Source organism: Sinocyclocheilus rhinocerous, unplaced genomic scaffold (genome assembly GCF_001515625.1).
Source record: "Sinocyclocheilus rhinocerous isolate Xijiao unplaced genomic scaffold, SAMN03320098_v1.1 scaffold532, whole genome shotgun sequence".
In the NCBI taxonomy this organism is placed as follows: Eukaryota; Metazoa; Chordata; class Actinopteri; order Cypriniformes; family Cyprinidae; genus Sinocyclocheilus; species Sinocyclocheilus rhinocerous.
This window is the reverse complement of record NW_015642820.1, coordinates 249,372-273,592: the sequence shown is the minus strand read 5'-3', so window position 1 is coordinate 273,592 and position 24,221 is coordinate 249,372. Positions and strand designations below refer to the sequence as shown.

Below are 24,221 nucleotides of genomic sequence, written 5' to 3'. Positions count from 1 at the left end.
CCAAAAAAAAAAAAAAAACTTTTTGTTCAAAGACTATGAAGTCTACATATTTTTAATATTTGTATACAAATATTAAAATATATATATATATAGTAATATAAAATTGTTTTATATGTTACATTAATTTTAATGGAATATTGCTATATACGTTTATTTAAAAAAATATGTTAAATATAAAAAGAGCAGTCATAATCTTCAAAATGCCTTCCTTGAAACAAAAAAGATGCTATATATTAAATATGAAAATACATTATCTAAACTATTGTAATTATTATTATTATTATGTTTGAATTAAGTGAATTTGGGGGTAAAATTTGCATATTTGACATAATTTACAGAAGCTTCCTCTGCAAAACATATGCTATATTTTGTTATATATAAAAAAAAAATGTCCAGGTCAAATTTCATACTAAACTCAAATATAATATAAAATTATATATATATATATAATGTATTATTTAAAAAAGAAATACTAATTATTTAGAAAATACAATTATATATTTATTATACAATTATATAAATAATTTATTATAAAAAAATATTCATTAAAAAATATATAATTATTATACAATTAGTAGTAGTAGTAGTAGTAAATATAAAGTAAAAAAAACAGCCATATTCTTAAATCTTTCTTCCTTCAAAATAAAAATAATAATAATATTAATGATTTGTATTTTATTTGTATTTGTAATATTAATGACACTTCATATGGATTTAGAATGAGAGTGAGTCTATTGACACCAGATTTTTATTTAATTTTTTGGCCGAACTCTCCCTTTAACAGTGGCTGGAGGGCATGTGAGCATGTCACAATGAAGATGGCAGCCGTATGGTGGCCCGAGCTCCAGATGGAGTGTGCGCTACAAAGGAGAAGCCTGTTCTCATCAAAGGCTAATGTGAAGTTTTAATCAAACACCATCCGAATGCCAGACCAAACACTGAAAGGATGGAACGGACGGGTCAAATGCAGTTCAAACAGCCACTCAAAGGCTTCCTAAAATTGCCGCCAACTTCAAACGCACCAGCAAATCACTTTCTCCATGGCGGGATTCAGAGCCAATTTTAAGCTAATCACATTGGGAAACCCTGCAGCTCTACCAACCATGACGAAGGTACAAAAATCACCAGAATTTGCTATGACACACAAAACAAGCTAGTGCTAGACATGCAAAGTTAGTGGAAAAATAACACGCTCAGTCACGTGTTTGCCAAATGGCTTTAGCAAAGTAAATAAGCTGATATACTTTGCAAGTCTTTTATTTTTGTTCATTTCAGTGCTGAAAAAAGCCAAATGGAAGTTCGACTTGTTTGTTGAAAGCATGGGAAAACCACATATTTAAAAGAAGCAGTCCTTATATAGTTTATATTAATCACATAAACCTAGGCTGGTTTGCTGGTCTAAGCTGGTCCCACGTGATCTCCTGGCCTGGTCAAGCATGTTTGTTAGCTGGATTTAGAGGGGTTTTTCCAGTGACAATTCTCAACTGGTCAGGCTGGGAGACCAGATTAAAGCTAAAATCAACCGACCTGCTTAGGCTGGATTAAGAAGTTTTTGTTATTTTTTATTTTTTTTCTTAACAGGGAAATCAGATTTTCATGGACCTTTTGAAGTAAGAGTCTATATATATATATATATATATATACTTGAAAATACAGCAATGTTTTAAAATATTTAATTGATTAGAAGTCACTATTGTTTAATTAGTTTTATATATTTTTAAATAATTCTTTTATAATTTGCTGTACATAAGCAATATTTCAAAGACATAACTAATACACTGTTTAATTTGTGAATTTCCTATTAAAATATAGAATTTGTGTTTAAAATAAAAAATATATAACTGATTAGAAGAGAAGTCATTATTATTTATTCACTATATTTTATATAATTTTATATTTTTTTTATTTATTTGATTTATAAGTCATTTCTTTTCATAATTTGCTGTACATGAGCAATATTAATATACTCCTCAATGTTTGTATTTACAACAAAATGCACTTAAAATAGTCATATTTTAAATTATGTAACTTTATTCTTTTTCATACTTTTTAGTTTAATCTATTTGATTTATAGTTTTTCTTTTATAATTTGCTGAACATAAGCAATATTTCAAATACATTAATACACTGTTGAATATGTGAATTTACTATTAAAATATATAATTTGTGTATTTACAAAAAAAAAATAGGTAACTGATTTGAAGTCATTATTGTTTCATCACTATATTTTTATATAATTTTAAATTTTTTATTTATTTGATTTATGAGTGATTGTTATATCATTTGCTGTACATAAGAAATTTTAATATACTCTTCAATGTGTGCATTTACTGTAAAATACATTTTAAAATAGTCATTTTTTAAAATGATCTAACTGTTTAGAAGTCACTATTGTTTAATTGTATTCTATTTTATACTTTTAAGTTTAATCTATTTGATTTATAATGTTTATTTAATAATTTGCTCTACATAAGCAATATCTCAATATTAGTGATTCTAACCCCCATTTCTACAAGGCCTCCATTTTCCACTTCTCATAACTCATAATTGGGAACCAAGTATCAATGTGCGTAAAATAAAATGCTAATATGACTGTCAACTGCCCTTTAAAACATAAATGGCACTGTGGTAAAAATACACCGCAAGTCACAGATCCAATGCAGAACATCTGTACTCTTACCAGCGATGACAGTTTGAGAACATCTAAAACGACATTAATTACATTCCTGACAGCCGAATCAGCAAGTGTGATCAATGTGACATTCAAAGTTTAGCCCTCTGCAAAAATCACACACCTCTAGCATCTCACATTAGAGGCCAAGCATGAAGTGTGTCGACGGTCATGACAGGTTACCGCCCGCTGATCTTATTATGTTGTCTTCAGCTCTGGAACGACAGCGAGAGGACTTTGCTTATTCAGTCAGAAATGAATCATAATAAGACAGTCTTTGTTTCTCATTAACGGGTGATTCTTTAATATTTGACTACTTCAAAACTTCTTCAAACTATGTTTCATCTGTGGTATAAGATTCATCATAAGTGTAAAGTTAAAGACTATGGTTTATTTTTATTCTGTGTGGCAAATAACCTTCTAACAGTCTTTAAAAAAAGCAATTAAAGAGACACAAACCAAAGCTATATAATCTATCTTTTAAAACCAGATTATTAAAAAACACAATGCATGTTGCTTCAATCCTATCTAAACTGTTTGCTGAAGGCTTGTTCATACCTGTCTATGAAAATAAGCTGAATTCTGTGGCTTTATTAAGTTTTCTCTTTGATGCATATTAATGAGTATTTTCACTGTACGTTTCAGTTATAAAAGAGAAACTTTTTGTTGTTGAAATGTGAATAAACATCACAGCAAATGAGTCTCTCTTTTCGGCTAAGCCGTCAGTGGGAAAGTCATAAAGTGGCTTATCTCTCCGAGTTCAGAGATTTTCTCTTATGTAATTTTTGTATCTTATTGTCTTGCACATTTGCATAGAGTCGTTCTTCGGCAAGTCCGTCGAAGCACTTAAGGTTGCTTTTATGAGTAATATACATTTTTAGCTATTTTGTAAATGAATGGTCCACTAGGCTGATTGGATCAAATCAAGGGTGGACAAACTCCTCGCCCTATTTTTCGATCTGCTTCATCCTCTCTCTTTTTTCCTTCTATTAGAGATGGTGAAAGATTGCCTTATCTCCCTCAAAGGCATGGAAAGCCGCCTTGCGTGAAAGTGCCAGGATTCAAAATTCAACGTAGTGATTAATGTGGTCGTCCTCCTCATAGACTGTGAAAATTAGCTCCCGGCTCTATTGAACGTGACACTGCACTCGGGAAGAATCCTCACAAACTGTAAATACGGCGTAGTCATGTGTGCTCGTCTACGAGCTCCGTTCCCCTCGTGGATTCAGCTGACACACCTGGGAATTTAATATTCAGTGCAGCTGAAGACTTTCAGGCAAAAGGTTCGAAATTAACACTTAAGAGCCTAACACGCCTAAGAGACAGATATGAGTAAAGGCATATTTCTTTGTTCTCAGTGAGTTCATTTGGACAATTTATGAACAGGTTCAAAAAATAATCAGATTAATGTAAATTCCTTTCATTTTTTTTTCAAAATCAATCTTTATTCAAGAAGAATATTTAGATGAATGCTGGTGTCCATTTGTTTTGTATGTATATATTTCTATCATGACAACGCTTGGAAGATTTTAGCATGGTAATTGATTTAACAATGTTAATGTATTTGGCGGAATAGATCTTCTACGCTGCTGCTGTTGTTGGTTATTGCTGTAGTTGTAGATTATTGCTGCTGCAAGCAAGTACAGGAACTTACTGCCAATGCATATGGCGATACAGTGCTGTGAGTATTTAAGACAATCTGCTGCTGCACAAATAGCAGATGAAATAACCCGTAGCAGATCTAGACAGGTGGAGCTGGGGAAGGTGGAGGGTTTCAGAGGGACTCTGAAAGCGCGGCGCAAAATGCTCAAGTGGATGCTAACCAGCCATTTAAATGTAAAGCAGCAAGCTCGTTGGCTGTGTATGCAACATGAACCAATCAGCTTGTGCGTTTAACGCTGTGAATATCACCAGTTACGTTAAGAACCTATCAGCCTGCGCCATCTAGAGTTTTATGAAAGAACTAGGCATATATACACACACACATTTTATTCATTTAATTTTTTGAAAAAATAAAAAGTTTATATTAGCTTTAAATTACATACAATTTTAATTATATATATATAAGTGGGGGGTAATGGGCTAGTTGCATATCTCCGCCATCTTGGATTTCCGGTCTAGTGAGTGTGTGCATAGATACTTCCGGTTGTGCTAAACACCAGTGCAGAGAACCGGAGAAATCCAAATATTACCTTCAACACACACATTCAGTATATATTTTAAATAATTTATATGTATTTACATGTATATATTTATATTCTTATTATATTATATATAAATATATTTAATATATAAACATAAAATATTTTTCTTAAATATATACATGCATGTGTGTGTATTTATATATACATAATAAATATACACAGTACACACACATATTATATAAACAAAAACTTTTATTTTGGATGTGATTAATCACTATTAATTGCTTGACAGCGCTACTTTTTATAATAATTATACACACACACAGTTCCCCTTGTAGTATTTATTGCATTTGCATTTTATATATTTATCTCATATAGGGGTGACCTGCTCTGTTAGGCACTAATGTGGAAGGCACAATACAATGCAATGGTGACAAAACTATATTTTGGGGCAAAAATATCATTTTGGACTCTGCTCACATGGTACTGGTGCTTCTCTTACCTTCTGCTGTTTGTTTTTTGTTTTTTTGGATGCAATCCCAGTTGTCCACTTCCTCATATTCGTCATCATAAAGGTGATGCACCTTGAGAGAGAAGATGATTATGGGTTAATTATCCCTTTATCAGAGGCAGAGACATGACGTCTTGCTATGAAGTAGTGTTTATTAAGGTGTTGCTATGCAGTTGCTAAGGTGTTCCAAATGGTTTCCATGGCGTTGCTATGAAAACATTGTTCTGAGTGTTTATTAGGGTGTTGCTATGCAGTTGTTAAGGTGTTCTAAATGGTTTTCATGGCATTGCTATATGGTTGCTAAGGTGCTGAGTGTCTATTAAGGTGTTGCTATGCAGTTGCTAGGGTGTTCAAAATGGTTTTCGTGGCATTAAAGTCTTCAAAATGTTTTCATGTTTTTTCTATGTGGTTACTAAGGTGTTCTAAATGTTTATTAGGGTCAGTGGTGTTTGCCTGTGCAAAAACTGCCAGCCAGAATGTTCAAGCTGTGCGCTTGCTGAATGGTTTTTGTTGCCTTGGTATGTGGTTGCTAAGCTTTGCTATGTAGTTGCTAAGGTGTTCTGACTGGTTATTAGGATGTTGATATGCAGTTGTTAAGGTGTTCTAAATGGTTCTCATGGCATTGCTCTGAAAACAATGCTCTGTTTGTTTATTAGGGTGTTGCTATGCAGTTGCTAAGGTGTTCTAAATGGTTTTCATGGCTTTGTTATTAAAACATTGCTCTGAATGTTTATTAGGGTGTTGCTATGCAGTTGCTAAGGTGTTCTAAATGGTTTTCATGGCTTTGTTATTAAAACATTGCTCTGAATGTTTATTAGGGTGTTGCTATGCAGTTGCTAAGGTGTTCTAAATGGTTTTCATGGCATTGCTATATGGTTGCTAAGGTGCTGAGTGTCTATTAGGGTGTTGCTATGCAGTTGCTAGGGTGTTCAAAATGGTTTTCGTGGCATTAAAGTCTTCAGAATGTTTTCATGTTTTTTCTATGTGGTTACTAAGGTGTTCTAAATGTTTATTAGGGCGTTGCTATGCAGTTGCTAAGGTGTTCTAAACATGTCTGGGTTTTCTGGGTGCTGTTCTGCGGTCACTAATGCATTTTCATGTAATTAATAAGTTTATCTGAGTGTTTTTAGGACAATTACTAAGCAGTTGCTAAGGTGTTATGAATGTTTTTTAGAGCATTGTTATGTGGTTGCTAAGGTGTTCTGAGTGTTTTTAGGGTGTTGATATGCAGGTGCTAGAGTGTTCTAGTGGGTTCCAAGTCAAAGAATCTCCATGACATTTTTGTTACTATAACTCAGTCCCTCCTCCAATGAAAGTATGAGTTTTTTTTTAATCCGTCAAGTAAAAAATCATCAGGTGTCATTCGTGTCCATAACCACAAGGGGCACCATCAGGATTTCCTCTTGGGTTACAGAAACCAGATCAAGCACCAGCCTAAAAATTCACAAAATATTTCTTAATATAATGCAATATTCAGGAAGCCAAACACGCAGACTATATGATATGAACTTAGCATGGCTCCAAAAATCTGTTTACGACAGCATCATTAATTTGTGGAACTTGTTATCTCAGTCACATATGGTTGGAGCCGAGACACACTCAAATGCGCGCTCAAACAAGCCTATATGCACATATATTATGCAAAATAAAGGAAGAACAAAGTAAACAGACACTATAGGTGACAGGAAGGACTTCATTAGGGAGGGATTTCTGCTGAGCTGACAGAGACACCCTGCTCTCTCTCATTCTCTCTCTCGCTGTTTTAAACACACACACTCTTATGCTTCCCATCTTGTGAGAGAAACAGTGGGAATGGGAAATGGGGGTGGACAAGGAGACAGACAGAACAAGGCCCGTCACCACACAGCAGAGGCTTTTTGTCACTTTCAGAGGAGGCCTGTAAGCGAGCTAGTGGCAGTCGCAGCGGTTGTGGGAGGCAGGGTGAGGGAAAGTTCATCTGGAGGCGCTCAGCTCCAAACACAGCTCCAGAGACACGCGTTGACTCCAGGCTTTTGGCAGTACGACAGCAGTTAGCGCGTAGCTGGCTAATGCCGCACGGTGCTTTTCCCAGCCTAATCTTCACAACAACAGCGGTTAGGACAAAAACAACAGCAATATGAGTCATGTTTATACATAGCCGTGCTGGTTTTGTTGCTTTGTTGCGCATTAGGGGTTATTTTTCATGCGTGTTTGATGGTGGGTAGGGAGGAAACCTGGAGCGCTAACCACATGTCACGGCCAATTAGAGCGCGGCACTTTTGGGTGGTGAAACACTCGGCGATCAATTTGAGTTCACTGCAAACTAGCTAGAATTTGCTTTTGCTTTTTACAACACAGTGAGGTGGTCATCCGTCCACAGTTTGAGTCCGAAATTAATTTACCCTTCCGATGGGGGGTAGATTGAGAAAAATTACCATTCAGAAATATTTCTGACGATAGAGTGTTTGAATTAACTTTCTTCCTGTGAACTGATTCTTATTTTATAGTATTCTATACAGTGATAAAGGCTATGTCGATTATCATTGCAATATAAACATACATTGTCCATAAGAAAATACCTGAGATGGCTTGAAGAACACAGATAAACCATATACTGTTATAATCGTGTGCTGAATCTCATCACGTTTAATCATACAAAACATTTCTTTCTGCATTTTTTTTCAGCTACAGTGACAGCTGGATGCCTTTCTCCATATAAGGGATTTTCTGGAAAGTAATTTGTTTATTACTCCTATGAGTCTCGCTTGTTGACTTCCTGCGCAAGGGCACCCTCTGGTGTCAAGTATGAATTAAACTATTCACAAGTGAGAGTTTAATGCTCCATAATGGTGCTGGCGCTGGATTATTATGTGTCATATTATCGTATGTGAACTATTCATTTTTAAATATCGCCAATACCGATATATTGCGACACCCCTAATTAACACGATAACGATATTTCATTATTTAAATATCACGATTATCATCAACACTGGTATATCATGACACCTCTAGTACCACCATTACTAGATTATTATTTACTCAGTCGCATGTTGTTCCAAACATTTACTTTTTTTTTCATGTTTTTGAAAAGTTTTGGTAACACTTTATTTTAAGGTGTCCTTGTTACACATGTGCTCACTATTATAATAACAATAAATTATGCATAATTACATGTAAGCAACCCTAAGCCAAACCCTAACCCTAACCATATAGTTGTCATGTTTGCTACTGTGCTGGAGTGCGGAGTGAGGAACGAGGAGACCAGGAGTACATCAATAACAAGACTTTAATTGCATTCAGGGAACCAGGAAAACACACGTAACAGAGGATGTAGACATATACAGACATTCACAATACTGGACGACCAAACTTAGAACAGGGCTCACTATAAATACACAGGATTAAAGGATGGGATGACGAGACACACCTGGAACAGGCTAAACTCGGGAACAGGAGCCCTCTTTGGGCTGGATTCGGGGCCTGGAGCCCACACTGGAGCGAGCTCTGGGGCTGGACCCGACACTGGAGCGAGCTCTGGGGCTGGAGCCGACCGCTTTCTCCTCCTTAGATTCCCCTTTAGGTTCGGGGTGAAAGGCGTGGTCGGCGGGCTTGAGTGAGGAATGGTCGGCGAGCTTGGGAATGCCACGGCTGGCGGGCTTGACTTCGGAGTAGCCGGTGGAGGGGTTTCTGGATCGGGGGCTCTCCAGACACCGGATGACTGCCTCCTTCCAGTCGAGGTTGGTGGTGTCTGGGAGCTCCGTTGACTGATGGTAAGTGACCCCGAGCCGGAACTGTGGAGGAACGAGGAGACCAGGAGTACAACAATAACGAGACTTTAATTGCATTCAGGGAACCAGGAAAACACACGTAGCAGAGGATGTAGACATATACAGACATTCACAATACCTGACGACCAAACTTAGAACAGGGCTCACTATAAATACACAGGACTAAAGGATGGGATGAACTAATGAAACAATAAACATAATTAGAACAGTAACAGGAAGAACCAAATAAGGGCATGCAAACACATGGGGAGCAAAACACACACAAAACACGGAACAGAGTCTGACAATAGTAAGTACATGTAGTTAGTTCATTAATATTACTCAGTACTTAAATGTATAATTACACTGTAACAAGGACACCTTAAAATAAGTGTAACCAATGTTTCTTATGCTCACCATGTCTGCATTTATTTGACACAGTATAATCAGTAATATTGTGAAATATTATTACAAATTAATATTTAATCTAACCCTAACCCTAACTCATCTATTTTATTTTAAAATACCATTTATTCCTGTGATGCAAAGATGAATTTTCAGCATCATTACTCCAGTCTTCAGTGTCATGATCCTTCAGAAATCATTCTAATATATTGATTTGATGCTCAAGAAATATTTCTTATTATTATCAATGTTGAGCACAGTTGTACGGTTTAATATCATTATGGAAACCATGATACAGTTTTTTCACAGTTTCCATATTTGATAAATATAAAGTTCAAAAGAAGTCCTTTGTAACATCATTTTGTATTTTTTTCCAACTATTGTGTAACAAATGTCTCTACTGTCACTTTTGATTATTTGAAGGAATAGTTCACCCAAAAATAAAAGTTTTGTCATTAATTACTCCCTCATGCCGCTCCAAACCCGTAAGACCTTCGTTCATCTTCGGAACACAAATTAAGATATTTTTTAGAGCTTTCTGACCCTGCATAGACAGCAACGCAACTGAGACGTTCAAGGCCCAGAAAGGTAGTAAGAACATTGTTAAAATAGTCCATGTGACATCAGTGGTTCAACCTTAAGTTTATGAAGCTATGAGAATACTTTTTGTGCGCACAGAACGTTTCAGTTGCATTGCTGTCTATGCAGGGTCAGGCTCTTGAATTTCATCAAAAATATCTTAATTTGTGTTCTGAAGATGAACGAAGGTCTAACGGGTTTGGAACAACATGAGGGTGAGTAATTAATGACAGAAATTTCATTTTTGGGTGAACTAACCCTTTAATGCCTCCTCAGTTACTTAATTTCTTAAAAAAAAAAAAAATCTTACAGACCCAAAATGTCTAATATAAGGACATGCAATGATTTTGTTCCACATACTGTCTTTTTGGTGGCTTAATGCAAGGAATATCCCACAAATGTGTCAACACATGCAGTTATGTAGGAGGGGGAACTAAATTAGGCATCCTAGATACAAAAATTGGCAATTAAAACCTGCAGTGTTCACAACCTCAAATAAAGTCACCAGCCAATAGGCGAGTAAATAACAGCTGTTACACAGGCCAGCGTTTTTTAGCACCTACAGCTATAACTATCACTGCGAAGAGGTTTGCTAAACAGCCCCAGAGCTAAAAATGAAGTTGAGATGTTGACACGCAGGGAATTCTCAGAGGGCCGGTCATTTAAAATACTGTTTCACACGACTCAAAGTTTGCCATCATCCTTCATCAAAAACAAATTATTAACCTTTAGAAACTAGCGCGGCTGGCAGACATTCCCGAGTTCACTCCAGGCTGCTATATCTGCCAAAACTTGGCTGAAAATACACACAGGGACCATTTTCTTAACAGCTGGGAGTTCAATTAGCAGCTGATAAGCGAGCAGGGGTTGGACCCTCCAGTTTCCGATTCCTCATGAAAAGAGGAGCAGAGCGCGCCGATTCGGCACCGCGGGCCAGAATAGAAGAGTAATGTTCCTCCGTGCACAGCTGCTAACTGACAACAAAAGACTTGTCATCGTGATTAATGGCTTGAGGAAGCCTCTCTTTGTTACCAGGGCAGCACTGTACTATGTTAAAGGCTATTAACGTGGGGAAAAGATGGGGAAATATATAAAAACCGAAGAGGGAGGGGAAATTTATATATAAAATGGGTACAGGAGGTGAATAAAGGAGTAAAAGTGGCTGAGTTGGAGTAAAGGGGAATCCGTGATGTAGTACGCCAGGATTTTACCACGCTGGCAGGTATAATGTGGGGCATATGACAAAGAGCTATTTGTTGAAATCACTTCATATCGGTATTTGTGGTGATAAATACTTAAGGCTGGAGATTTGACGGCTGCGGTGCTGGATTTAGGAGTGGCCAACGTTCTTTCTTTTGCCCTTCATTCCATCAGCTCTAAATGAAAAGAACAATTTATGGAGGCCATGATATGATGCACTGTCAGGTAGGAAAGAGTGAGAGAAGCAACTTTTCACATTGATTTTCATGTCAGCTGAAAACAAAAAGGTTTTGGATCTGATGCTGCCATGGCAACTGGAGGTAAAAATGCTTTCAGATTTGGCTTCGGTGATCGAGCTCCTCCTCACACAAAAATTGGGTGGGTCTTTTGGTGGGCAAAGAGAACTGGGAGTCCTGGGCTGCATTCCCCAAAAGCATTGTAAGCCTAAATTGATCGTAGCTCCATTGGTTTCAATGGGTCTACGATCCATTTAAACTTACGATGCTTTTGGGAAATGCAGCCCTGATTGGTTAGCTTTTAAACTTGCTAAATATTTTGGACCTCAAAAAGAATATGGAAAACATAATATGATGCAGTGTATATTTTTATATTTTTAATTATTTATTTATAATTTCTTTGTAGTTTGACTTTTTTTTTAAATAGTATTTGTTATGCCATATTTGTTGATTTCAGTCCATTTTACTCAGACTGAAATTACATACAATTTTATTCAACAAAAATAATATTCAACAACAGTATGTTTAAAATTGTTCACTGCCATGATGCATGTTTACTCTTATCTTTTCATTATCAACACTTTTGTCAGCAATTTCAGTCCCGAGATTAAGACTGAATAAATGTTATGCAATTTTTGATGTTTAGAGCTTCTATTGGTCAAATGTAAACTAAACAAATTCACAGGTCAACATGAACTTCAGAATGCAGTGAAATACTGACTCTTACTTTTCACATGCATATGAATGGAGCACAAAGTCTAGTTTGACGGCACCTCATATTTGTGTTTTCACAATGAATAATTTTCTCTCATGCAACAAGTGCACCAGATTTGACCTTTTTTAAGCACCCAGCACAATCAGACATCTCTGTTTTTGTTACAGGAGGCCTTTCTATAAAAAAGAAGTGAATTACAAAGAAGGTCTTCAATTGTTTCTCCTACACAATGAGAATAAATGAAGAGTAAACAAGCATACATTTTCCGCTTTTCAGATTCTTCTCCTGCAAAAAAAAAAAAACACTGTGAAAATGCTACTGTGAAAAACTGTTGACATTCCCTCAAATATCACACAGCTCACATTCAATGGTTTTCATTGGTTTCATTCAAAACTAAGTTTCTTCTTAGTTTTTTCTCAGTTTATTAGTTATGTGCATTAGGGTTTGATGTTACATCTTATGTTGTTAAATGAATGCTTATAGTGTCACATGTTAAACTTGATTGTGCTTTGTATTTGTATGACAATGTGCACCATATATGTATTAGTATAAAAGACTTCTTGTGATCAACTTTGATTTATCATGTGGCTTTCACTTTATTGCCTGCGTTTTAAGGTGGTTGAAACAGACTTTAGTATATTATTTCAGTTAATAAAAAAGAAGCTTTTTTCCTTTGCACTCTAGGTTAAATCTGTAAAACCTACAACTTTGATGGTAAAGTTCTGGCAAAAACAGATGCAAGTTTTTTTTCAACAGTGAACCTATGCTATAGACCTTTGTCTTCGCAATATGTAAGTTTGGTCACACTTTATTTTAAGGTCCAATTCTCGCTATTAACAAACCATTAACTACGACGTTTGCCTCAGTAAAATCCTAATTTGCTGCTTATTAATAGTTAGTAAGGTAGTTGTTAAATTTAGGTATTGGGTAGGATTAGGGATGTAGAATCATGCAGAATATGTGCTTCCTAAGCCAATATGTTAATAATAGACATGCTAATAAGCAACTAGTTAATAGTGAGAATTGCTCGCTATACTAAAGTGTTACCGTAAGTTTTAATAGTACTGAAAACGAGGCTTTGATTGATAGAAGATCAGTTCAGTTGATGAAGCATCTTTCTAAAAGTCTTCCAGCACATAAAAACTCCATAAAACGGTCTTGAAAGTTGTGAAAATGACATGATTTATACAGTCCATGCCCTCACAGCCTCGTTTTCATCCACATAAAACTCAATACGGCATCTAACCCGATTAAGGTCTAACCGTATACCTTTACAGCTCTACAGAAATGTGTCTATTATTAAATCTCAGCATCTATACTTAAATAAAACTCCTTGAGCAACCCATGAGCAATGCCATTTCTCTCTGGGTTAAGAGCCCAACTTTTCCTCGCAACTTCTGACATACATCACGCTCTCTCTCGGGATCTGTGCTTTTTTTTATTCGTGTCAGGATTGAGCGTTAATTCTACTTCCTTAACATAAATGACTAAAGGGATTTTTCGACGTTAAGTAAATCTCATCACGTCCGATTGGTCTTCACTGGCTTAATCAGTCAAATTCAGCCGGCGTGTTTTTAACATCCCCAAATATCTGACATATATGTCTTTCTCACAGCCGTCTTCATTGCGTATTCAGTCAGGCGCGCGTCTGGGTTGCCATTTCCCTATTGCGTTCTGGCAGTTGTGGTCTGAAGGAGCTGCCGACCCCGGCCTTGGAGCAGACAGCTTTCCCCTGACTGGACCCACCAGGGACGTCACTGCAGTGCTGCTTTAAGTGAGAGGAAAATGAGAACCTTAGACACAGTGTCACACGGCCCATGAACTGTGGAATAGCCTCTGCACCGATAAGACAACCCTTTCCGACATGGGAATATTTGAGGAGTCTTTCATATGACAGGTCTAGTGGAACACGGCCTTGAAGGGTCAAATGGAAAGATTTCACGCATGTTTATGCCGGACGGGTCGGAGCAACATGCTAGAGGAACTCTTGGAAAGAACACAGGTTATATTTCTGCTCTTCAAATCAAGTCTTTGACAGCATGCGAGTTCGAACTTTAGCATGCACACTAGTCCAAAACAATTAGTTGGTTCAGAAACATTGTTTCTGCATGGGCTGCTCCTCCTCGGTGGCACACGCGTGTCAGGATGGAGCTGAGCTGTCAGGGTTATTCTGAGAAACAAGGCTTGCGTCAGCTGGCGCAGCTGAGACAGATGTGAGACTCATCCGTGTGATATCCATCTCGAGCGCCCAAAGCGCCATCCTCCAAATCTCTCCCGAAAGCCTTTGAAGCAAGTCTTTGATGTCTCATCATTTTCTAATTACTTGCATTGTCATGGTTATCACTCATTAGACTCAACTGGGGTAGTTGAAGAGTTGAGTCTTTAACGGATGCTTGCGGTCATGTGGCTTATTGGTTAAAACTTCTGGACTCTTACCTAAACGCTGCAGGTTCCAATCACGGAAGGGAGGTTTCGTGAAGAGGGAATCTTGTCAACAAAATAACTGACAAAAATGTTTGTTGATGAAGGGTTTCTGTCAATCATAAAGTATGAGAGAGAAAAAAATATGCTTTTTCCTGAACATACTGAAACACAGACTACAGTATTTACATTTTTGTTAAATATTAATGTTTAAATAACTGCAAAAAAGTGTTTGAGTATTAGCTTTTCATACTTAATTTTGTATTAAACATTTTGTTCATTGACTGAAATTAGACTATAGACTACAATGAATGAATGACAAAATATTGACTAAATTTAAAACAAAAAAATTATATTAAACCATTTTAATCAAAACATACTGTTGACAAAAGCAGAAGTGAACAATTCGCTGCCTGCATACCACTAAAACATAGACAGTAACTAGTACAACAAAAAGTTTTTTGCTAAAGAAATATGTTTAAATTAATGCAAAATTATTATTAGCTTTTTTGTACTTAATTTTGTATTTTCTCATCTAAAATTTTCATTGACTGAAATTTGATAAATATAATATGAATACTTAATATGAAAATATGTATATGAATATAATTTGACAAAATTTAAAACATTCTCAAAAGTGAGAGTTAAATTTTAATAAAAACCTACTGTTGACAAAAATATATGGGAAAAAATATACTGCCTCCACAACAATGCACTGAAACATGTACAGTAAATACAGCACCAAAAAAAAGTTTTCACGTTTTTGTTTAATGTTAATGTTTAAATTATTGCAAAAAAATACTTGCTTTTTTGTACTTAATTTTGTACATTTTCATTTAAAATGTCATCAACTAAAACTGCATCAACTAAAACTAGAGTAAAACACACTACCATTTAAACACAAAAAAATAATGTAATGAAATATTGACTCAATTTAAAAGATATTTTTGAGAAATGACTATTGAGAAAATGATTTTTGGGAAAAGTATGACTAAAACCCTCCCAAAAAATAAAAACAATGCTGAAATCGATCATTTACGCACCCTTATTTCATTCCAAACTGCTATGTTTTTTATATCTTCCTTGGATCTCAAAGGGAGATGCTTTGAAGAATATCCAGATCCAAAAAATCTCTTTTGATCCTCCTTTTACTTGCTGAAAATAATAGCACAAATAAAGATACAATGGAAACATGTCAAACTGTAACAAGCACATATTTAAATAAAATGTTAAACTGTTAGAGACTGTTAAGCAATATGTATTGGTTGCACAGCATTATAAAGTAGTCTATATGACTTTATGCATTATTTTTCAAGTCTTCTGAAGCCACACCAAAGAACAGACCAAACTATGTTCTTCAAATTCACTGAAAAGCTTTGAAATCTCAGTCAAGTTCGCTCATATTCAAACTTGGCACATCAGTTATGAAACATGCAAGAACCAGTGGTGTGATGCATATTCATGCAACATGGCTTAATTATACTTTATATGAACTATTAAGTCTGCTAAAAGAACTAGCAGACTTACTAAACACATAATCCCTTTAATTGGTTCCAGCAAGATCACCTGTAACTTTCGGGAGCTAAAGTAACTTAAGCATAATATCCAGGAAGGACAGAGGCCGACAAACATCTTAGCTAAATGAATTTTGGTGGGGAAGCAGCCACAAAACTGTTGATCTGAGACGGAGCCAAGCACTCATAAATACCGTTATGTACGTAAACAGAGGAAGACAGAATAATGCCCAAGGTCTTGTGGGCAGGAATGGCGGTAGCCAGCATCATTTGGCAGATGGAGCAAGGTGATACGACCAGCTGTTGCTGGCCCATAAGCTGGTGTGGAGACGAAACATTAGATTACAGTCTGTTGGGGAGAATATAGCTTAGATGCAGCGCTCATGTTGAGTAATTGTGGCATACCAGGTGTGAAAGTTAAGAAAGCTTTGATATCATCATCTTATGATTTCGAATGCAGTGAGAGATCGTATTATTCAAGGTTGAAAGGAATAAAATTGACCATTTCTGAATATCTGTTCAGTATCTTGAGGTTCAAATTGCATTTTGCACTGTAGCTGTGGATATAATGAATGTGGATCGCTAATGAATACGCTTCGCCACTCGGAAAACAATTAAACAGGAATCGTTGTTTTCATTGTTGAGACCTTGAAAAGGAAAAGACCGAGGCATGTTATGAATTCTCTGCCAAACGTTCTGGCGTAATTAAAGCAGCCGAGTTGCAATTATTAGGACCTTTCTTCCCATCCTTCCCATGCTGCAGAAACAAAAAGATAAAGAAAAACCCTGGGCAGCTATAATCAGAACTTTTCTCAAATGTTGAAATTGCAAGTGGGAGAAAGGGGCCATGGTCGAGCGCAGCGGACAAATGAAAGCTTTGCCCGGCTCTGAGGATGGGTGTTCCTAATCTTTCACAACAACGAGCAGCTCTGACGATCTGTCTCTGCGTTTTAGAGCAGCTTATCTCTGTTCCCAGCTCTAATGCTGAAGATAGGAGTCCGCCGGCTTCCACTACTGTAAGAGAAGGAACACAAAACCTCAGAGAGTGTACAAACACGCCGTGCACCGACTGGAAATTTGAATAGGTGACGTATGTTACTGGACACGGCGAAGGCTGGAGAAGGAAGGGGAACAGATGATACACTAAACTGTGTTTCTATGTTTGGGACAGAAGAGGTCAAGACCCAACAATGATTAGGTCAACATGAAATCAAAATGAACCCAGTTTACAGTCTTATTCTTGGTCTTATTTATTTTTTTTATAATTGAATATTCTGTTTCACTTGAGAAAACAGAAGTATTTGGACTATAGAGAAAAAATTTAATAAAAAAGTTTTTTATTATCTATGTATCTGTCTATCTATATATATATATATTTTTTTTATTCACTGTTTATATATAAACACCAAAAAAATGGTGAAGGATTTACTTTGAAAACTTTTTCACTCATACATTTCTAGTAAATTTCTCAAAGAATTACAAAGAAATGGCCAGCAACACATTGAATTAAAGGTGAAATTTATGAAGTACAAAAACTTAAATAGTATTTTCTTGTGAAAAATACTCGAAAAAGTAGTTTTATACTTAAACTTCCATATATATATATAGGGATGACCCTTTCAGCCACTGCAAGAGAAGTTGGTCATTCCAAATCTGTGATTTCTGTGCAGTTTTACAATGACACTAATTCATTCAAGTCCCCCAAAAAGGCTGGTCGTCCATGTAAGACAAATGCTCGAGAAGACACGATAATGCAGAGACTCTCAATGGGTAATCGGTTCAGCACTGCAGCTGGAATTGCTCTCCAGTTCAGTGCTGAACAGGGTAAGTATCTGTCTCGGCACGTTTAAGAGAATTTGGACTGAAAGCACACTCTGCAGTGACCAAACCTCTCATCAGCAGAAAGAATCAAAAGACTCGACTAACCTTTGCTGAGGAGCATGTTGTGTGGAGAGAGGAGAACTGGTCCAAAGTTCACTTCAGTGATGAGAGCCAGTTTAATTTATTTGGGTCTGAAATATTTTGTTCGGCATCAGACTGGGGAAAGACTGAAGCCCAAGTGTGTAAAAAAGTGGAGGAAGTGTCATGGTTTGGGGGATTCTTTCAGGAATTTTTTCTGCAACATATATATTTACATTTAGTAATCTAATTAAATGTACATCATACATTATTAAGCATGCAAACGTGTCCAAATAATTTTTGGGGCCACTGTGCATCAGATTATGGAAGCAAAGAGGCTTTTGTGTTGACTCTAAAAAACTATTGTTCATCATCCATCTCATTGGCCTCAATCCGTTGCACAACTTGTGTCCTGTGTTTAAGCTGCTTGGCAAATTCACCATGACAGAGTCTGGGGTGCAGGCAGCAGGCACATCTCATGGACAGAGTTGGTTTCTCTGCCCGTGCGTTCTTATCCCCAGGGCCAGATCACTGACAAGACCTGACACCCAGCTGATCTGGGTGCCAGACAGTGGCACACCAATGCTGCGAGTGCCATGGGTCTTTATTCCAGACGGGGGTCGTCCATTTGAGTGTTAAGGACTGTCAGAAGCACAGCACGACAATGACAGGTCAGCACAACTTGTGTCCTGTGTTTAAGCTGCTTGGCAAATTCACCATGACAGAGTCTGGGGTGCAGGCAGCAGGCACATCTCATGGACAGAGTTGGTTTCTCTGCCCGTGCGTTCTTATCCCCAGGGCCAGATCACTGACAAGACCTGACACCCAGCTGATCTGGGTGCCAGACAGTGGCACACCAATGCTGCGAGTGCCATGGGTCTTTATTCCAGACGGGGGTCGTCCATTTGAGTGTTAAGGACTGTCAGAAGCACAGCACGACAATGACAGGTCACTGCTTTTCTCTATGTCTGTATCGACTGGACTCTGACGTGCCCAGAGAGGGGCTTTCAGTGATGGAAATGTGGTTCTGCTGCGGGACGTACCGTGAACTGACAGGAGATATTCGTAGCATGGAATCCTTTGGAGTCGTGTTTAACGATTCCCGAGGAGCAGAGATTGGAGATGGATTGCAGTAAATGAGCACAGGAGGTCACAGGAAGTTAAGACAAACACAGATTCACCATATTCATGCATGCAAATATTCAGCACATGAAATAACTATTCATAGGAAACCCCCAGCGCTGCAGGAATATTCAGCAGTATCAACATTTCTATATGTATCCCTGAATATCCTCGGCATAATTTTCCTTCTTTTCATGTGTTCGTAATAGGAATTAATATATATATATATATATATACAGGTAGGTGTGTGTGTGTGTATGTGTGTGTGTGTGTGTGTGACTCTGGACCACAAAACCAGTCTTAAGTAGCACAGGTATATTTGTAGCAATAGCCAACAATCAGTGTTGGGTGTAACTAGTTACTAAGTAATTAGTTACTGTAATTTAATTACTTTTCCATTGAAAAAGTCAAATAAGGGATTACTCTTATTTTTTTCTGTAATTTAATTACAGTTACTTCTTATGTAATTATATAACGTATAGACTGTAGAACATTTATATCCAATACAATAGTGGATTTAACATCAAAATTTAAAGTTAAAATTAGATAGATAGATAGATAGATAGTTATTTATAGTAGTAGTGGTAGTAGTGTTAAAAATATTATTAAATTATTAGCGTTTTCAAATATTAAAAATATTGAGGAAGCATTAAATGATGGCAAATGTAATCTAAATGTAAAAACATAAAATGAGAATGCTCATGTAAAATCCAATGCTTATTTATTCATCCGATATCCACCTATAAATGTAAAGAATTGATACCGATATATTGTGCATCCCTAATTTAGGGTGGCCATATATCCTCTTTTTGGACTTAAAAATATGCGTCCGGCCGGGATTTCTAAATCGCCCAAAATGTCCGGGATTTGGCTTTTGCTTTCTACAGTTGCCATTCATTGTGTACGTTTTTGTATTAAAGCCCTGCACGCTGTTTTCTTAACCCCGCTCCCGCTGAATTTCTGGCCTGCTCCCGCAAACATTCTGATATTGAATATAATTTTCGCGTATCAGGGAGCCACTATCAATGGCGGAGTATTTAAATCCCTTTGGATGCAGCTCGTGTAGCATGCAGGGTTGCCAAATCCGCATTTTTTGCACGGAATCGGGCTAATTTTAAACGGTTGCGGCGGGCTGATTTTCTCCCCTGGGTTAAAGGTTTGAAATATTGCATAAATTGCATTTGACTGAAATGCTTGTATTGAAACATTTTGCATTCTACATATGTGGTAGATGTTAAGTTTTGTAAAGGATGGCCACTGGTAGGAAGTTTTTATAGCCTAATCAATCTGCATAACGGTGACTGTAAAATATGTAATTTTAAGTATGGAAATGACATATTTTGAGTTTTGCGCTACTTTAAGGGTTACTTTAAAACCCAACAACCCACCCCCATCTGCATCCTGCCCCCACTGTCCTCTTTTTTGAAAACTAAAATATGGTCACCCTACCTAATTATAACCTAGTTACACCATGATGTGGTACACTTTTGGTACAAACGCTGTCACTGGGACGGTACCCTTTTTTAAATTTATTTGTATGGGCTTTTATGCTTTTTATTAGAATAGGACAGTAAAGAGAAAGGAAAGCATTGGGTGGAGACAGGAGGGTGGGATTGGCAAAGGACCTCGAGATGGGAATTGAACTCGGGTCACTTTGAGCGCAGTTGCGCTGTATGTCGACAGACTCGACATACTAACCACGAGGCTATCAACGGCGACTGGGATGGTACCCTTTTAAAATGTACTAACATGTACCATACTAAAATGCACCTTCAGGGTACTTATATGCACCCTTTAGTGTAAATACCCTAGTTTAGACCTTGTTTAATGCTTAGTTTGTTGCTTGACAGATGCGGCCACTACAACCTGTAATTAATGAGAGCATTTCTTGTTGAGTGATCTGAGAACACTGCTAATGATTCAGTCCGTTTCTGCACGAATACGTGAGCGTCTGTAATGTCTTACAAAACTAGAAGCACGTCATCAGAAGTGCATATACTCTCGCTTTCAATGTGATTCCAGCACAGTTCATTAGTTCAGATTGCATAACTATGCTAATGAGTAAACGCTTTTACCGCTGTAATTACACTACAGGGATTCGTGAGATAAAAAAGAATTATATAAAACCCAGAGCACGAAAGTTTAACATCTGCTCGATGAAATAATTAACCCACCAGCTCTATTTCGCTGTCAATGTGTCGTCTGAACCTTGAGGGAAGTCGGGAAAGGTTCTGTGTCAGCTTCAGTGGATTCAAAGCCAAGCACCGTCTTGTAATCTTGTTTGTATTGTCTTTTCGTAGCCAGAAGCCAAAAGTTCGTCGAAGAGGACAACTGCGTTAAAACAGACGACATTCAATTTGTAGGGAAACGGTGTTTCTTGGTCTATGTCCTCTGTTATCTCGAGGGCGATGTGTTATTTTCCACTTCATGAATTAAAAGGCAAGTCTTTAAATCAAATCTGTTCTTCCACAGCATATTGGGAATCTCAGGAACCGACCCTCGGGCGGGAAAAAAATAAGTCTGGGCTTAGCATGCCTGCTAACATATGCTACGTTCAGCTTAGACGCAACTGACACGATCCATAGCATCGGCGGCATACATTAAACACCTCAATGAAGTGTTGTGCACGAGATTGGACACTGGTAAGACTGATTGCCTCTGGTTTTGTTTTGACAGGGGCAGCGTAAAGTTTCCAAATCTATGCATTAGCGCTTTAATGCTACTTCGCTATAAGGACCTGCTCGGCTTAGCCATGTAAGACAGTACATCTTTCCTGTCCCCGTTTGACACGCAGTACTTTATTTTCTCTGGTTTTAGCTCATTTAGAAGTAACCCAAGGGCTATGAAAGTAATTATAAGCAATGATGAAGTCACCCTAGTCCATAAATTCTCAGAGAGATTCCGTATGAATTAATTGGTTTGTACAGCATTGATACTGCAGTGCTCTTGGGAGTCAGCATGCACAAAGCAAAGCTTTCACTGTTGCCCTCTTATTATAAAGCCTATAAGCAGTTGCTTAATTTTAGATGCAGTATCAGTAATGAATCGGGTTCACATTTCGGTCATTTGGCACCTGACGGACTGCTGGATTTGTTTCAGAATAATAATTGGGCAGGAAAAGCTTAGAGGCTGCGGAAAAATTGCAGTCGGGAAAACATCAAGTCAAACGTATTTTGCGGTTTTCAACATACCATGAAAAAAAATTGCTAAATAAATAAAAAATAAATAAGTAAATTCTCACATTCTTTAGAACCTGGAAAGTTATGTGCATTGATTATTAATTAAAGTTGTAAAAAAAAAAAATACAAGTTATTATACAAGTATTACAGCACTCAATTTCTGAGTGAAAATTGTTTCTATATCCATTTTTTTTTTCAGTGAACATGCACTATGAAAAGTAAAAAAAATAAAATAACAATTAACACATTTGTCTGATTATTAAATGACAAGCAGTTCTTGTGTCATGCATTGCTTTTTATCATGATCCAAATTGCTCTCTGCTCTTGCCTGATCTTTTATTATTTATCAAAACCTACTTTAGATAGACTACAAATTAAATGCACAGGCTTTAAATGATTTAAGATGACCAAGATCAAAAACATTTTTTTTTTTTTTTTTTTTTTTGTTCTACAGAAAAAAATTATAACACACAGGTTTGGAACAACATTAAGGTGAGTACATAATGAAAAACATAAACATCATATAAATAAAAATAGTTTATTAAATACTACTAGTTTAATAATAGTCAATTAAATACTATATTAATATTACATTTATATATACATATATATATAGGCAAAAATAGATATTTTCATATACGGTACTGATATTGCAATGTTTTGCATTTTAATCAACTCCAAACTACACAAAATACTATAACTACAACTATACAAAATACAAAATAATTTACCTGATTGTGAATCTGGTAATAACAGGAGTAAAAATCGACTAAAATCAGTATTTTGTTTCACTTACCAGAAGCTTCCTTCCTTCCGTAGCTCACCAGCTCATCTGTATTCTCTTCTTAGAGACTCGTTTTGACAGTTTCACAGAACGCTGTCCAACCTGTATATGAAAAACGATAAACAACTGAAATTATCCACACCAGTTATAATTACAGGTATTAAAATTAATATATCAATATTCATATTATGATGTATTCATGCTTTGCTGTCTTTAATTTTATTCATTTGTTAATCATTTAATTGTTATTCATTAATAACATTAACTTTAACATTAACATTTTGCAGTTTATTTGTATATTTGAGTAACAGGTACACATTAAAAATATAAAACAGAAATGTAATTTAACAGTGTGGATTTGACTTAAAAAAAGAAAGTATTAGTAAACAAAAAATTATATTACAATATGTAAAATAATAATTCTTTGTCAATACCAATATTTTAAATTCTATTCCATTTTGTCTCAATAAACGGATCACTTCACTGATCATTTTTACAAGTGAATTTATGCATCACAACACTATAATGTACTTGTACAATATAAAAAGATGCATTTTTATATCACATTAAAGATTACAAAACAGAAATATGTTTGTAGCAATTTAACAGTGTGGATTTGACTTACGAAATTTGGAAAAACAACAGACTTCTCAACAAATCACTTTATTTAACGTATCGACAATGCACATAAACAGTGCAAAGTTTAAGTTATGAACATCATCCACATAAATGTAGCGTCTGGACCACTCAAACACACAATATATAGGAGTCCCTAATCATGCAGATTTATGCTACAAGCTCTGTGTAGAGTTGTACAGTAAGAAAGTTATTTCCCTTAACCAGGAAATTACCGTTCTTAGAATTGACAAGACAGTTGACCCTGAGAGGTCAAGTAAATATCTACAGCGGATCTAAAATATTCATAATTAATTATAACTAGTTATGATTAATTATTCATATTTCCCATGAGCTGATTCGTTACATAAATGTAAGTCAATCTATCCACCAGTTCTAAGCAGCGGGTTGCAGTGTGGTCTGCTATAACAGCTGTAGACACAGACACCTTTAACACAAGTCAAAAGGACAGGCTCT

The 24,221-nt window shown here is 36.4% G+C and overlaps 1 protein-coding gene and 1 long non-coding RNA gene across 2 annotated transcripts in view; both read right to left on the bottom strand.

Annotated features, from left to right (window-relative positions):
- Positions 1 to 5,373, bottom strand: part of epha8 (eph receptor A8) — a 111,904-nt gene extending 106,531 nt beyond the window's left edge. Inside the window, exon 1 of the mRNA XM_016573817.1 lies at positions 5,318 to 5,373. The gene's annotated coding sequence lies outside the window, so the exon portion shown is untranslated. The remainder of the gene's footprint in view (positions 1 to 5,317) is intronic.
- Positions 5,374 to 12,363: 6,990 nt separating this feature from the next.
- On the bottom strand, positions 12,364 to 15,731 carry LOC107756619 (uncharacterized). The gene is made up of 3 exons (XR_001641837.1): positions 15,675 to 15,731; positions 12,471 to 12,495; positions 12,364 to 12,386 (listed from the first exon to the last, which is right to left on the bottom strand). It is a non-coding gene; the product is annotated as an uncharacterized LOC107756619 (long non-coding RNA).
- Positions 15,732 to 24,221: the final 8,490 nt, after the last annotated feature.